The 12,807-nt window shown below is 48.1% G+C and overlaps 1 protein-coding gene across 5 annotated transcripts in view; it reads left to right on the top strand.

Annotated features, from left to right (window-relative positions):
• Positions 1-3,098: 3,098 nt before the first annotated feature.
• RPH3AL (rabphilin 3A like (without C2 domains)) overlaps positions 3,099-12,807 on the top strand; it is a 44,770-nt gene continuing 35,061 nt past the window's right edge. For 2 of the 5 annotated variants that reach the window (XM_063341531.1, XM_063341528.1), the window contains exons 1-2: positions 5,084-5,252; positions 8,349-8,507. The gene's annotated coding sequence lies outside the window, so the exon portion shown is untranslated. Of the gene's footprint in view, positions 3,158-3,408; positions 3,561-5,083; positions 5,253-8,348; positions 8,508-12,807 lie in introns of those variants that run through there. The other 3 variants (XM_063341532.1, XM_063341530.1, XM_063341529.1) reach the window with 2 other exon arrangements.

Genomic DNA, 12,807 nt, shown 5'->3' with positions numbered 1-12,807 from the left:
GCCCTGGCAGCAGGTGAGGTATTGCAGGGCTGTGGGGTTTGCAGCACAGTGCTGCTGCAGAGGGGAAAATCAAACCCGAACCCATCGCAGGGAGACCAGCTATCGGGGTCCTTCTCACCCCTTCTCCGTACCTCAGCTCTGTAAATGAAGGTGTTGAAGGAAACTCCCTTCTCCCTTCCCTTCCCTCCACCCTCTCCCACATCAGATCAGCGAAGGTACACATGAAAACAGCTTCTGAGGTAGCAATAGCTCTCCTGAGTGTTTTTGGGCCAGGGCAATGCTCAGATCTCCTGCCCTTGCTGCTGCGTCGTCGTGGTGAGCGTTGTAACAGCCCCACACATGAGGGAGACGAGTAGATCTCATTTGGAGGTGAGCCTGGACACAAAGCGTTTGTGGGAACTCTAGCAACAGTCGCTGAAGCAAGGCTCTGCTTATTTGTCCTTCTCTCCCTGCAAATAAAGTGGAGGTTTAATCCCGGTTTCGTTGCTTTCTCCCCCTCCCTGCCTGCCTCTTTCCTCCTCTCTTTCTGATCTATTTAGATGTGAAATTTGGCAGACGCTCATGGTTGCATTCAGACAGGTTGTGATGAAATCAGGCTCCCGGGAGGCTGCTCCCACGACGGATCCTGGGGCTGCAGGCAGCACTTCTCCGACTGCCGCTAATGGTCTGATTTCAAAGTGTCAACAGCAGGGGTTTCGCAGTGATGGTTATTACTAATGCTGTACAGCAGCCAGCAGGTCTCCAAAGCCTGCGTGTGGATGAAAGGGATGGTGACACAGGGCAAAAAGGCAAGGAAAACAGGCACAGCAGTGATGGGATGTAAATAATTCATCCAGACTGGAAAGTGAGTATAATATTTTGGGAGAACAGCTGAAGGAAGGGGATTACTTGTAGCTAGTGGTGGTTGTAGTTAATTTTATTATGATAAAACCTGACTTGCTAGCCAAAATTAGAGCCCAGTGATAGTGGCTGGCTTGAGCTATATACAAATAAAATCATCTTCTGACAGCTCCTTCCTGGAGTACCAGGTTGGGTAGGACCAACATTCGCCTGGTTAACCTGCCCCTTCTGCTGCTGCAGTTGGCCAGGAGGATGCTGGGTGCTGGGGTGCTCCCCAGCAGTGGGTAATTTTCTACATCGTCCCCAGGCAAATCCCTTGCCCTCTTACTGCTTTCTGTCACTTTTCTCTTTGTTCCCCTTTCCTTTTTGTACTGAAAGTCTCAAAATCTGCTGTGCCCAGTGCAGCCAGGCTTAGTGGGTGTTCTACGCGCACTTCACAGTAAAAATACTAAGAGCAAACTTTCCACAATCCTCCGAAGGTTTTACTGTGTCTTAGAGGCATATATATTTTTAAAATAAACATATCATGATTTCAGAAAATAGAAGTCCAATTTGTAAACCTTTGCCAGGAAGGGTAATTGCGTTCAAGCAGTAGATCTAATCTATATGTGTAAGGGCTGTTAGATTTGTCTTTCAATTTGCTTGAATATTCCTACTGTCCTCTTTAATTTTAGCTTGAGTCTAAAATGAAGTAAAGGTACCGCTGTACTTGTTTGTTTTGGTGAGACAGGGGTGTTATGATGACCACACATTCAGTATTAAAATCCGGTAATGCAACAGGCAGGTGCATCTGAGAGGAGATTTGTGAATGTGCTTTGTATCCTGATTGGAAAAATGAGTACTTCTATAAGCAATTATATAAATCTGGTGATACGAGGGAGGAAACTTGCAAGCCTTAAATTCAAAGTCCAGCCTAAGCTGGTGTCAGAAAGTGGATCTTCACAGTTGTAGCGTATATGTGTATTTTTATTAGGACATCAAAGAAATGCCCAGACCTTAAATATATAACCCACGGCTGCTGGGTTCTAACTCAAATGGCTTGTATTTGGCTGGGGGGAGGTTCTTGGTGCACTTTTGACTTTAAATGCAACTACACTGAGAAATTTCTCTGGATTTCCCTGTGGAACCAGCTTAGTCCAAAATGTGCATCATTTCCTGGTTCCATAGATACACTGAAAACTGCGTATAGACCTACTGCACTGGGGTACTAAGGAAGTCTTCTTGTGAAATGTTATAGTTGATGCTGCAGGCTTACCTGGAGCAAGGAAAACAGAATTAGACCTGAGACTTGTTCGTGTGAGCAAAAAGAGTGGGGGATCAGAATGGGGAGTTTGTCTTTAAAACAGGTGAAAAAAGCAGCTTAATTTGCTTGAAGCATTAGTATTCTTTAAATGTTTCCTTGGTCTTATATATTCTTGATTAGGTGTTCTCTGTAGGCAAGATTTTTTTTGTTCAGATTAGGAACTGAATCATTGACCTTTTCATTGAGGAATAATAATTACAGGGACAAACACAAATGGAATTACTGAGGAGCAAATAGCAGAGGATTGCAATCAGAGTAACAGCTTGGAGAAAAATCCTGGCTTTCTTGCTGTGAATTGTAAAGCGGCTGGACCGAGCTGGAGTGGTCAGGGCAATGGGAAGGGAGCGCCAAACATCTCTGGCTGTGGCAGCTCCTTGCCAGTCGTCAGCCTGTGTCCCTGGGAAATGGTCTTTCTGAGATAGGCAGCCAGCCAGTTTGAACTTTGGTTATTCTATGTGATTAAAATTGCTCATAATTAATACTCTTATTATTATTTGTGTATTAAAACACAAATTTCCCACCTCGAATTCTTGTGTCAAATGCTGAATGGCCAGATGATGAGAATCCTTACCTGCAGGAACCTGTGATCTAACCAGAAACGACAGCCAAAGTGTGGAAAGCCGACCAGCAGTGCAACGCCTCGGCTCTGATTGCCTGGCAGGACGCGGCTGAGCACTGGAGCCCAGACCCCTCCTTTACCGGTCCAGCGTCCAAACTGGGAATCATTTCCTGTAGCACTCCAGGATTATTACAATGAGGATTGTTTTGCTGTACGATAGGGCTGCTTTTAAGCAGCTGTAGTTCTTCTGGAGGATACCTTCCTGCCCACGAGTTTAACATCTCTCCGAAAATGGTGGCCTTTATTTTCCATTTCTTGAGAAACCTGCCTGTCCGAGGGTGACACGGAAAGGCTGCTCCCCGGCGTGCAATTATGTGCTGAGCTGGAAGAGACTGGATCAGCTCGGGGCATCTGCGGAGCAACTGTCAGCATCGCTGATGGGCCTGCAGGAGAAGGTTGCTATCCGTTACAGTCCTTGTCATGTGTATATTTAAAATCTCTGGCAGCTGTGATCTGGTGAATAATTCAGTGAAACCCATCATCGATAAAAGAGAGATTTTGAAGGGTTCTTTGGGTGGAATTGGAAGTGCCTGCTTTCTGAGAAACGAGTGTATTAAAAATTGACTTCATGCTATCAAGATAAAACTCATATTTAGCCTTTTTAAATTTTTAATGTTATGTCATATTTATTCTCTGTGACTTCCAGCTACCAAGGCCTTGCCTTGCAGTCGGATTCCAAAGCGTCTGTAGTTCTGTGGGGAACCCAACAAGCAAATCAACAGCAGAGTGGATACAGGCTCTGAGATACGTGTCGTTTACTGTGCCTATTGCTCCTGCCAGCACAGCTGGTTAAATAAGGTAATTTATCTTTTTCCTGAAGTTGGCTAAACCGCGTGTTTAATTTATTTATATTATTGACTGTGTGGAGGGCTACCCTGGTGCGAAATGTCATCTTCAAGTGCTTTCTTCCACAGAAATACAGGCTCTGTATTAATGCAAACACTGCTTCCTCTGATGTATTTTTCAACGCTTGCCTAAACCAAAAAGCAAAATATATACTCAGACTTAACTCGATTTAGGTAAAAGGTGGCTTAGGGTCCCTAAGCTTATCCTGTGAGGTCTTGTGGATGTATGGAAATGATGGGGCTTGCAGGGCCGCACGGTTTCTCAAGCGCAGGCTCTGAAGAGGCAGTAAAAGCACAGACCGAGAGTTTATTTTCTCTTACTTGCTCTTTTCCTTCTTTCTGTTTCTCTCCCTCCCTTCCTGTCACATGGCAAATTTACTCACTGCATCCACTGGACGTTTAGACAGTAATGAGCCCTAATTTCTTAGTGCAAAAGAATTATTGTTTTCCTGTGATTTTACTCTTGACTTGCGGTACGATCCCAGGCTCTCGCTTCAGAAAGTGCTTTGCTCCCCCTCCCCACCCTCCTTCTGCTGCATGGGACAGTAATTAGCATTTGTCCGGCTCTGCAAAATGCAGAGCAAGACACGTTGGGTCCATGTTGGGTTCAAGTGGTACCTGCTTTGGAATGCTTCCTGCAGACTAAGCTTCTACTGACGTGGGGAGACCATTTACAGGACTGTCCACAGCAGTCCCATGGCAAGAATAGCTTTACTGTAAAAAAAGCAATACCAAATATTTTCTGCTGATCCCAGGCAACCTTCTGGAGCTGGTGTCTGTTATTGGGATTGCTCTGCAGGTTTGGGCCCCTAATTTTTCAAAGTTTCGAGCTCCCCGCGGTTGTCCCAGGCCCAGCAGGTCACCTTGCTTTGCCATGGGGTGCTCTTGTTCTCAACTTTATTTTTTCCCTGCAAAATTCTTTTTTGTGGTGGGGTTGGTTTATGCTGTGATATTTTTGTTGTTGTTTCTTGAGGTTGTTTTTTTTGCTTCAGGGTTTTGAGTTTGGGGGTTTTTGTTGCTTTGGGCTTTGTTTTTTTTTTTTGAAGAGGTGTTTGGTCGGTTTGTGTTTTAGCATTGGTTTGTGTTTTGGTTTGGTTGGGTTTTCTTGGTTTTTTTTTTTGTTTTTAGGGGGTTTATTTTGTTTGGGTGGGTTTGTGTTTTGGTTTGGTTTATTTTGGGGTCTTTTTGTTTTGAAGTTTTGCGGTTTTTTTGTTTTGGTTTGGTTTTTTTTGTGTGGTGGTGGGTTTTTTTTTTTCGCTACCGGCTTTCCTGGTTTCTAGTTTTGGATTTTTTTCACTGTGTTTTTATTCTGCCGTGGGGTTCCCAGGCGCGGCCGGCCGGTCCCGGCCCTACCGGGCGGCCGCGCCCCTGCGCTCCGGGACGCGCCTTGGTGGCGGCCGGCGGGGCGGGTGCGGCGCGGCGCCGCCAGGGGGTGCCCGGCCCCGCGGGGGGCGCCGGTGGGGCGGAGGGCGCGGAGCGGGGCGCGGGCGGCGCCGCCGGGGCTGGAGGAGGCGGCGGTGGCGGCGCAGGTGCGCTCCGTTTCCGCGTTGTCCCGGGGCGGGAGGCGGCTCGTCCCAGCGTGGCCCGTGGCGGAGGCGGCCGAGAGTTGTGCCGGGTGCGAGAGCGGGGCCGGGCCGGAGGACAGGTGGGTGCGCGGGGGGGACGCCGCGCCGGGGGGAGCGGGCCGTCGTCAGCCCGCAGCGCTCTGCCGGGAGGGCGCACGGGCGCTTCGTGCGGAGTCTCAAGCAGGGCTTTAGGTGTTGGTACGTGCTGGCTGCCCGTGCACCTGCAGGGAAACGGCTGAGTCCCGGGCCCATGGGGTGCGGCCCCTTCCCCTGGAGAGCTGGGACAGGGGAACAGCTTTTGGGGGGGCCTGGGGCACTCAGAGCCGGAGCTGCACTGGTGGAAGAGTCTTATCTAAAATGCTGCTGAAAGCAGGCCAGAAACACAGCGAGGTGAACTGCAGGTGGATGAATTTAGGTGGAATTCAGCCTCCTGAAGGTAACTGAGTGCAGGTGACAGAGGTGTGGGGGGAAACAAGTGAGAAGTGGGAGGTTGAAAGTGATGTGCTCCATCAAAAAAATTATCAGCCCAGGTGTGCTTCTTAGAGCTGTTGGGCTTGTGCATATTGTGTGGTGGGAGCTGCCATGTGCATCTTACAGAGGTTGTTGTGGTTCTTTTGGGCACTCTGACACGGGGTGATGGGTGCTATTGTATATGCAAGTAAGAATGACATGCTGTGCCCACCCCCAGGTTTTTTAGTCTGCTGCAGCTTGGGTCAGGTACTCCCCAGGAACTGGTTAAAGTCCCTGGCTTTCTTTTTGCACGTACCAACAACGTTCAGAGTGATAAAGGGCTTGGAGTTACTGCTAGCCGTGCTTGTGTGTTGTTCAGAGGCTTCCTAGAATGCCTAAAACCAATGCTGTAGCTTAAGGATGCTGAGAAAGGGTATTTCATCTTCTAGATGTGATGGCAGGCCTATGGCTCAGAGCTGTGCTGGCTAGCTAATTTTTAGCAAGGCCTGGAGTCAGGCTGCTCAGCAGAATTCCTGCACTGGCTGTGAACCGTGCTTTTCCTGGTTCACTTGAGGTTACCTACGGAATAGGCTGGCATGAGGTTCTTCTGCAAGGGATTCCTTGACAAACCCTGGCCTGTGCTCAGTACTTCCCTGCTAAGTCCAATTCTTTCTAAGAAACTTGATGATTCTCTGGAGGGCTGGGAGGTGCTGATTCCACCCTGCCAACCTCCAGCCACAGAAGGCCTCCTGAGCTTTTTAGCATATCAGAATAGTAAAATGAGTCTCTCTAATTGGCCATTTAGATGCTAATTTGCTTCTCCTAGGCCTATGCCAGATCAACCTGCCCCAGAATGTGAGTCAGAAAAGAGCCTGCTGTCTTCATGAATTATTCACTTTGCACAACGCACCTGCCTGGCTGGGGATCAGAAGGAAATAGGGCCAAAGTCTGATAAATAAAGATACACCTTGGCAGGTGGAACAGTGCTGGCTTTCCTTGCCAGCATCGTAGGGTGCTGGGGAGCTGGAAGACTGCTTTGCTTGGGCAAAAACTGGTTATTACAGCTTACCATGTATCAAGTGGCCACGCTAATAACCGTCTCTCATTAATATAGGATTGTTGGTACCGTATGTTGGTTTTCCTGTAGAGCTGATTTTATCTTCCCACTTGTAGGGCTGGCATGGACCGCCAGGGCATTGTATTTTATAAGCTCTTTAACAAGCTCCATCTTAATCGCAGTTAGGCTTCTTGCTACTGCTGCTAGGATTGGGAAGCAGCTCTGGTGCCTGGGAACCTTCTTTGTTTTCCCCCCAAATGTCACCCTCACTTGCTCCTTTTCCGACTTGCCTTTATGTGATAATGACACCTCTTACTTGCTGTGTCCGGGTTGTATTTACTTTGAGCTGGGCCAACCAAATCCAAATACATGTCTCTGAATGAGGATTTCCCTATTTTGCTGGGACTGCTACTGCTTAGATTGAGTTTTCATGGTGAGACAGACTGGAGAAAGTCCGTCTGATTGGGTTCTTAAGTTGTTGTCCCAAAGCTTGCCAAGGCTTTATGGTGTTTATTTGGATGTTGTGTTTTCCTTGTCCCTGTTGGCCCAAGCTGCAGCGATGCAAGTCAAGTCTGATCATATTGGATTCCTTGTGTCGCTTGACTCTCCATCTGCTGCTAAGGGTTTGCGCTGTTGTGGGGATTTGTCGCAGTAAGAAATTGCAAAAGGCCATTTCTCAGCCGTGCCCCTGTGCGCCAGCACAGCCCTCTCCCTTCCTGAGAGCAAGGAGCAGGAAGGTGATGAGGATCACTTGGCTCCACTGTGCTTGTGCTTCCTGCCTGCTTAGCCCTATAGAATGTAATGCTTACAGCAGGCTCCTTTACCACTGGAGGGGCTGAGAAACTGCTAGATGTAGGTGTGAAGGGGCGGTTCAAAGTGGTTTGTGTGTGAGAAAAACTTTTATAAAGCCCTGATTCAGGCCAGCACTTGTACTGGCAGTTATTCCCCTTCCCATGCTTTGAGACTTGGCCATATCTTCAAAGTCAAGTGTGTGTCTTCTGCCATGCTTCCACCGCCCCAAGGGTTATTCTGTCACCTTAAAACAGTTGTGTGCTTTGAAGTGCAACTGTGGCAGTAGGATCTTTAAAACATGAGGGGAAGACTTGTGTCTGGACTAAATGGTCTTTCCCTGCCTGCTCACACTTGTCTCCCTGCTGCAGGACTAGTACCTGGGAGGAAAAGAGACTGGCCTGTGGTGGGAGGGAGGCAGAGGCTGGGTTAACCTTATCTGTCTCCGCTAGTCATTTATCCTCTGTCATAGCAACAAGAGCAAACACTCACTTAGTTGCTAAGGTTTCCCAGGGATAATGGGGTCTGGTGTGCTGAGCAGAGAGTAATTACACTGCCTCTTTGAGGGAGCAACAGCTAAAAGGAAAAACAGGCCAGCACGGTACCTGGTGCAAGCTGGGAGTCCTGGGGGAGGTGACGCCCTCAAAGCAGGCGAGTTAATTACACCGGCACAGCTCGGCTTGGGAATTGGGAACTCGTCTCTGGCCAACTGTTTAATTTTTATTTTTTAAATGAAGTATTTAAAAAAAAAATTGCCTAATTAATTTCCTATAAAAACAAATTAATATAGACACGAGCTGCTTGACTGAAATAACCAGGCAAATGAAAGCTGACTGGAGAGCTCCTTACGGGCCTGTATAGGACATTTTTGTATTTGCAGGGCTCCGAGGAATTCATGCTTCATGGGCACCTGTAATCAGCCCAGCTGCAGGAGGGCGCGTGCAGGCTGTGCTTTCGCTGCCATGAGGAGGTGTTTTCTGCTGCAGTGACTACCTCAATGTCAACAAGACCCTTCAGTTTTAACTTTGACATAGTCAAGGTAAAGTCAAAATGTCTTTGAGGTGGAGGAGTGGGGAAGGGATATGATGTAGAGAGATGATGCTGAAAGAGTACATGAGCTGAAAAAGCAAGCTGTTAAATTTGGGACAGAAAAATGTTAAGGGTGTTTAATACAGAGCTACAGTCAGGCTCAGGGAGTGCATGATCTCTGGAGGCTGGGAGGGTATTCTGGAAAAGTATTGCCGTGTTGTGCTCTGTTTTTTTACTCTTTAAGCATCTGCTCTTGGGGCTGGTCAGATAGCAGCTACTGTGCTCATTGGACCTTTGGTATGACCTGCCATGACTGTGCTCTGTTATTAAGGTACAGATACGTGATGTTCGTGTTATTTTGCTGAGAAAACTGACCTTCTTTGACAGAAGAGCCTGAAATTCTTTGAAGCGTGTCGTGTTAAAGGGCTGTGGCTGTGTACAGTTGTCAGCCAGGGCTAGCTCTGGGACACGCTGACATGGCAACCTTCTGCCATCCCGGCCACCAGTTGTAGTTGGTACCGAATGTGCTGGTTGTTGGAACATGGATCCAGGAGTACACCTAGAAATGCCTCCCACTGCTGTTCAGCTGCTGCTTTGGGAAAGGTGTGCCTGCCGCAGGATCTGCAGCTGTGTGGCTTGGTGGGGTGGCAGGGAAGGGTGCTCACCTCTACCCAGCCTGTGCCTGGGGAACATGCTGCAGCCCAGCCAGCTGCAGCCCACCTTCATCCTCCAGGCCAAGTGGGGACTGTCCTGCTCACTTTGCTGTCTTGTGGTCACTCTGCAGGGATGTGGGGCCAAGTCAGCAGCGTGACCGTGCTGCTGTTCCCTTGTCTCAGAGCCCACTGGAAGATGTCTCCCTCATAAACTGAAGTCATGTTTTCAGGTGCCTTGTTCTCTGGCTGCAGAGTCCAAGTCTTATTGTAGAGACAGCAGAAGCAGTGCCACAACAGAGCTGGAGGCAGAGATGTGTTCAGTTATGCATCCTCCAAAATGCTCCTGGCCCCATGCAAAGGGTTGGCTTGCTGCAGAGCCACGCTCCTTCCTTGCAGCGCGCCCCTTAGCTTCTGTGCCAAGGGCAGCCAGGTGGACTCAGATTTAATGAGGTTTTGTTTCACATGACTTCCTCCATCATAGGAAAGGAACAAACAGGTGGAGGGTTTTTAAAGCAGGTCGTAGAGTATCGATAAGAGCTCCCTTTTAATTCTTAATTCAAGTAAAAAGCAGAATCTTGGAGTGGTAAGTTTTCCTTCTGTAACACTAAGTACTTGTGCTTTCTCTTTATTCTGTATGCAGTGTACTTGCAGCAGGGCCAAGAGCTGTGAATTTCTCTTGCTCTCTCACTGCAAGAGACTGTCTGCCTCTGCCCTTTGTTAGCTTGTTGAGAGGAGCGGAGAACGGGAAGGGGTTGGCTCAGTGAGGTAGGTGCGAACTGGAGTATTTTTGAGAGAGAATGCAGTAGAGGCTGACTGCAAGAGACGGGTGTTTCACCACAGCCCATAGAAATTACTCCCCTGGCTGGCGTGGTTTTGCTATCTTAGTGTTTCTGATTAGGCTGATTCTACCGTACTTCTTGTCCTGTACAGCGATAAGAGGGAGAATGTTTCATCCTTTGCAGATACTGGTGCCATTTCTCAGGCATTGTTCCTGTGGCCATGCAAGGTATTCCTTTCCCTCCAGTCCTGCTAGCGCTCCTGTTTCTGCCCTAGCAGACTGTGGCCTGCAGTCCCATGTCATTCATGTTTCCTTCTCCGAGGTGGTTGTGTCAAACCACACCAGGCTCTTTTCAGAGGCAAAGGTGCAAAGCCACCTGCAATGCCAGTTTACATCAGAAGGAGCAGCAGATACCCAATGCTGCCAAAAGAAAATGCTCCTGTAAATATTTTAGGGAATAATCTATCTGAAGACTGTTTTGGGATATGATGGATCTCTAGGCTGTGTTTTGTTTTCCGTCTCTCTTTGCAGATGCTGCTCAGGGAATGGTGGAGAACAGAAAGCGTATGCTGAGTAACAAGAGGCAAAAGAGCATGACATTGCTTGTTTTTGTTCAGTCATGCTGAGAAAAGCGCACTGTGGTATGAGGCTGGAGAATGTGTTTAGGTCTCTCCTGAGAAAAATGCTTAGCTGATGTGCTCTATTCTGACTTGCCTTCAGCTCTGTTAGAGCAGATAAAGCTCTGCAGAGGAGGGGCAGATGTATTCAGCACTGCTTTCCACTCTGAAGCACAGCTGCTGGCAAAGCAAACTCCTCTGCCCTGACCATGGTATGGGGCTCATCTCCAGCTCTGGCTTTTATGCTAAACATCCTACAGCTGCCAGGCACTGGTCACGTCAATGTGGTTGTGTGCATTCAGCCTTGCCAGTGGACATCGAGTGCGTGGGCTGTGCTATTCTTCAGGTGTGTGTGAGTGGGAGGGAAAAATATGTGGTATAATTGAAGAGTAATTTAATATATGCATCTGTGTGGGGGGCTACATGTGTGTATCCTGTAGCAGCACATCACAGGCTTGGAAAAATCTCTGGAAAATCCCAGGTCAGCCATTCTGTGTGAAATTGTATCTTCTCTCCGCTTCTAACCCTGGCCTGGAGGCGGGAGCCTCTGTATTCTTTTGCTGTTAATGCTTGATTGCTCCCCTGTGTGTGAGCTGCTGTGGGACGTGTGTGGGGACTGTGTTCTTTCCTCACTTGAGATCGTGAAGACAACGAAAAGAGCAGGAGGTGTTCTGGGGCAAAATAGAAATGCAAACCCACAGCTTGTGTAGCACTGAGCAGAGCAGGGAAAGTAGTTGGTAAATTGAAGATGCCAGGGTTCACGTATTTCTTCTAGGGGTGATTCCTTTCAAAAGTGATCACCTTAACTAATGTAGTAAAGGTTTAAAAAATTGAGCGCGACACTTCTGACTGTCCTGCCTGTCTCAGCCCTCCTTCTCTGCAGGGCTTTCTTGCAGCCTCCCATCTCCTCCGGTCCTCACTTTGCTGTACAGTCGGACTGTGCTGCTGAGCATTATGCTGAATTGGAGCCTCCACCTTTTTTATACATCTATGCCCCTGCACCAGGGGGTAAGCAATCTGTGCTTTGTGTGGAATTCCTCCTCTTTTCTCCTGCCTGTTGTAAGTGATGAGTTCTCAGACTCTCTCCATAAACTGGATGGTCAGAGGAGGGAACGGTTCATTGCTTGTAACCGTTCTGTCTCTCAAGGCTGATGTGGGCTTTGGCAGGAGATAGCTGTCAGTTCCCTAACACGGGTTACTGTTTCCGTGCCGGGGGGTGAGTGTGGTGTGTGTGCCACATGTGAGCTCAGTGTAGGGAAAGAGATTGATTTGCATAAGCTGCATGCCTGCCTGTGTAAGAGGGCCAAGGCCGTGCTGCCTGTGATGCCTCCATGCCTGGCACAGGAGCAGAAAGCTCTGTGTGTCAGCAGTAGACAGCAAGCGTAGGTGCAGCACGCTGAACCACGGGCACTGCTGGGGTAAGTGTGCTGTGGATTGAGAGTGGAACATGTGTTTTCTTGGGAACTACTGCACGGTTGGCAGGTGCTATACCTTGCCTACCGTTGTATCTGATTTGTGTTTGCCAACCAGCATTAAACACGTTATCTCTGCCTGGCAGGTATGGTATTTTCAAAGCTGGCAAGTGTCTGTTCTGGGAAAGGTAAGTATTAATGCCTGGAAACTTGTGCATTAGGGCTCATGAGATACTTGCTCTGCTGGAGAGCAAATCCATCTGGAGAAAAGCTCATTACAGCAAGACTAGTTTTGCCGCCACTGAAATTTTTTGTCTGTGTCTGTCTCTTGGTGCTTTCCATTCATCTGAGCTGCTGGTAGGACTCAGAACTGCTTAACTGCAAAGTCTCTTTTGGGAATATGTTTCTCCCGTGAGTGTGTGGAATTTGGCTCTTGCTGTCTTTACCTATCAGTTCATGGTGAAATTGTCATTGAACACAAGGCATCCCTGGTGTGACCATGATGGTTACAGGAGCTGCAGCAGATCTGCTGCAAGAGGTGCTGTCTTAAACATCAGAGAATGCAAACAAGCTTCTATTGTAGGCTGTAGTTATAAATATCAGGCTATTATGGAGGCAGTTTTAATGAACGAAATGACTTGCCACTATTCATGCTGATTGTTGCGTGGGTTTTTGTTTGTTACCCCATTAAGAGGTTAAAAAAAAAGCAACTGTAGCTCTTTGTGTCCTTTAGAGTGGCTTTCTCTGTCAGTACTGCAGCGTTGGGACTCTAGAGGTGATGGGGCAGAGATTATGCTTACAAACAACACTTTTCTCTAGTTTGAAATGAAAGATCAGAACTGACAAAGAG

Source organism: Chroicocephalus ridibundus, chromosome 7, assembly GCF_963924245.1.
Source record: "Chroicocephalus ridibundus chromosome 7, bChrRid1.1, whole genome shotgun sequence".
Lineage (NCBI taxonomy): Eukaryota > Metazoa > Chordata > Aves > Charadriiformes > Laridae > Chroicocephalus > Chroicocephalus ridibundus.
The sequence above is the reverse complement of the archived record's forward strand: the minus strand, read 5'-3'. Positions and strand labels throughout refer to the sequence as shown.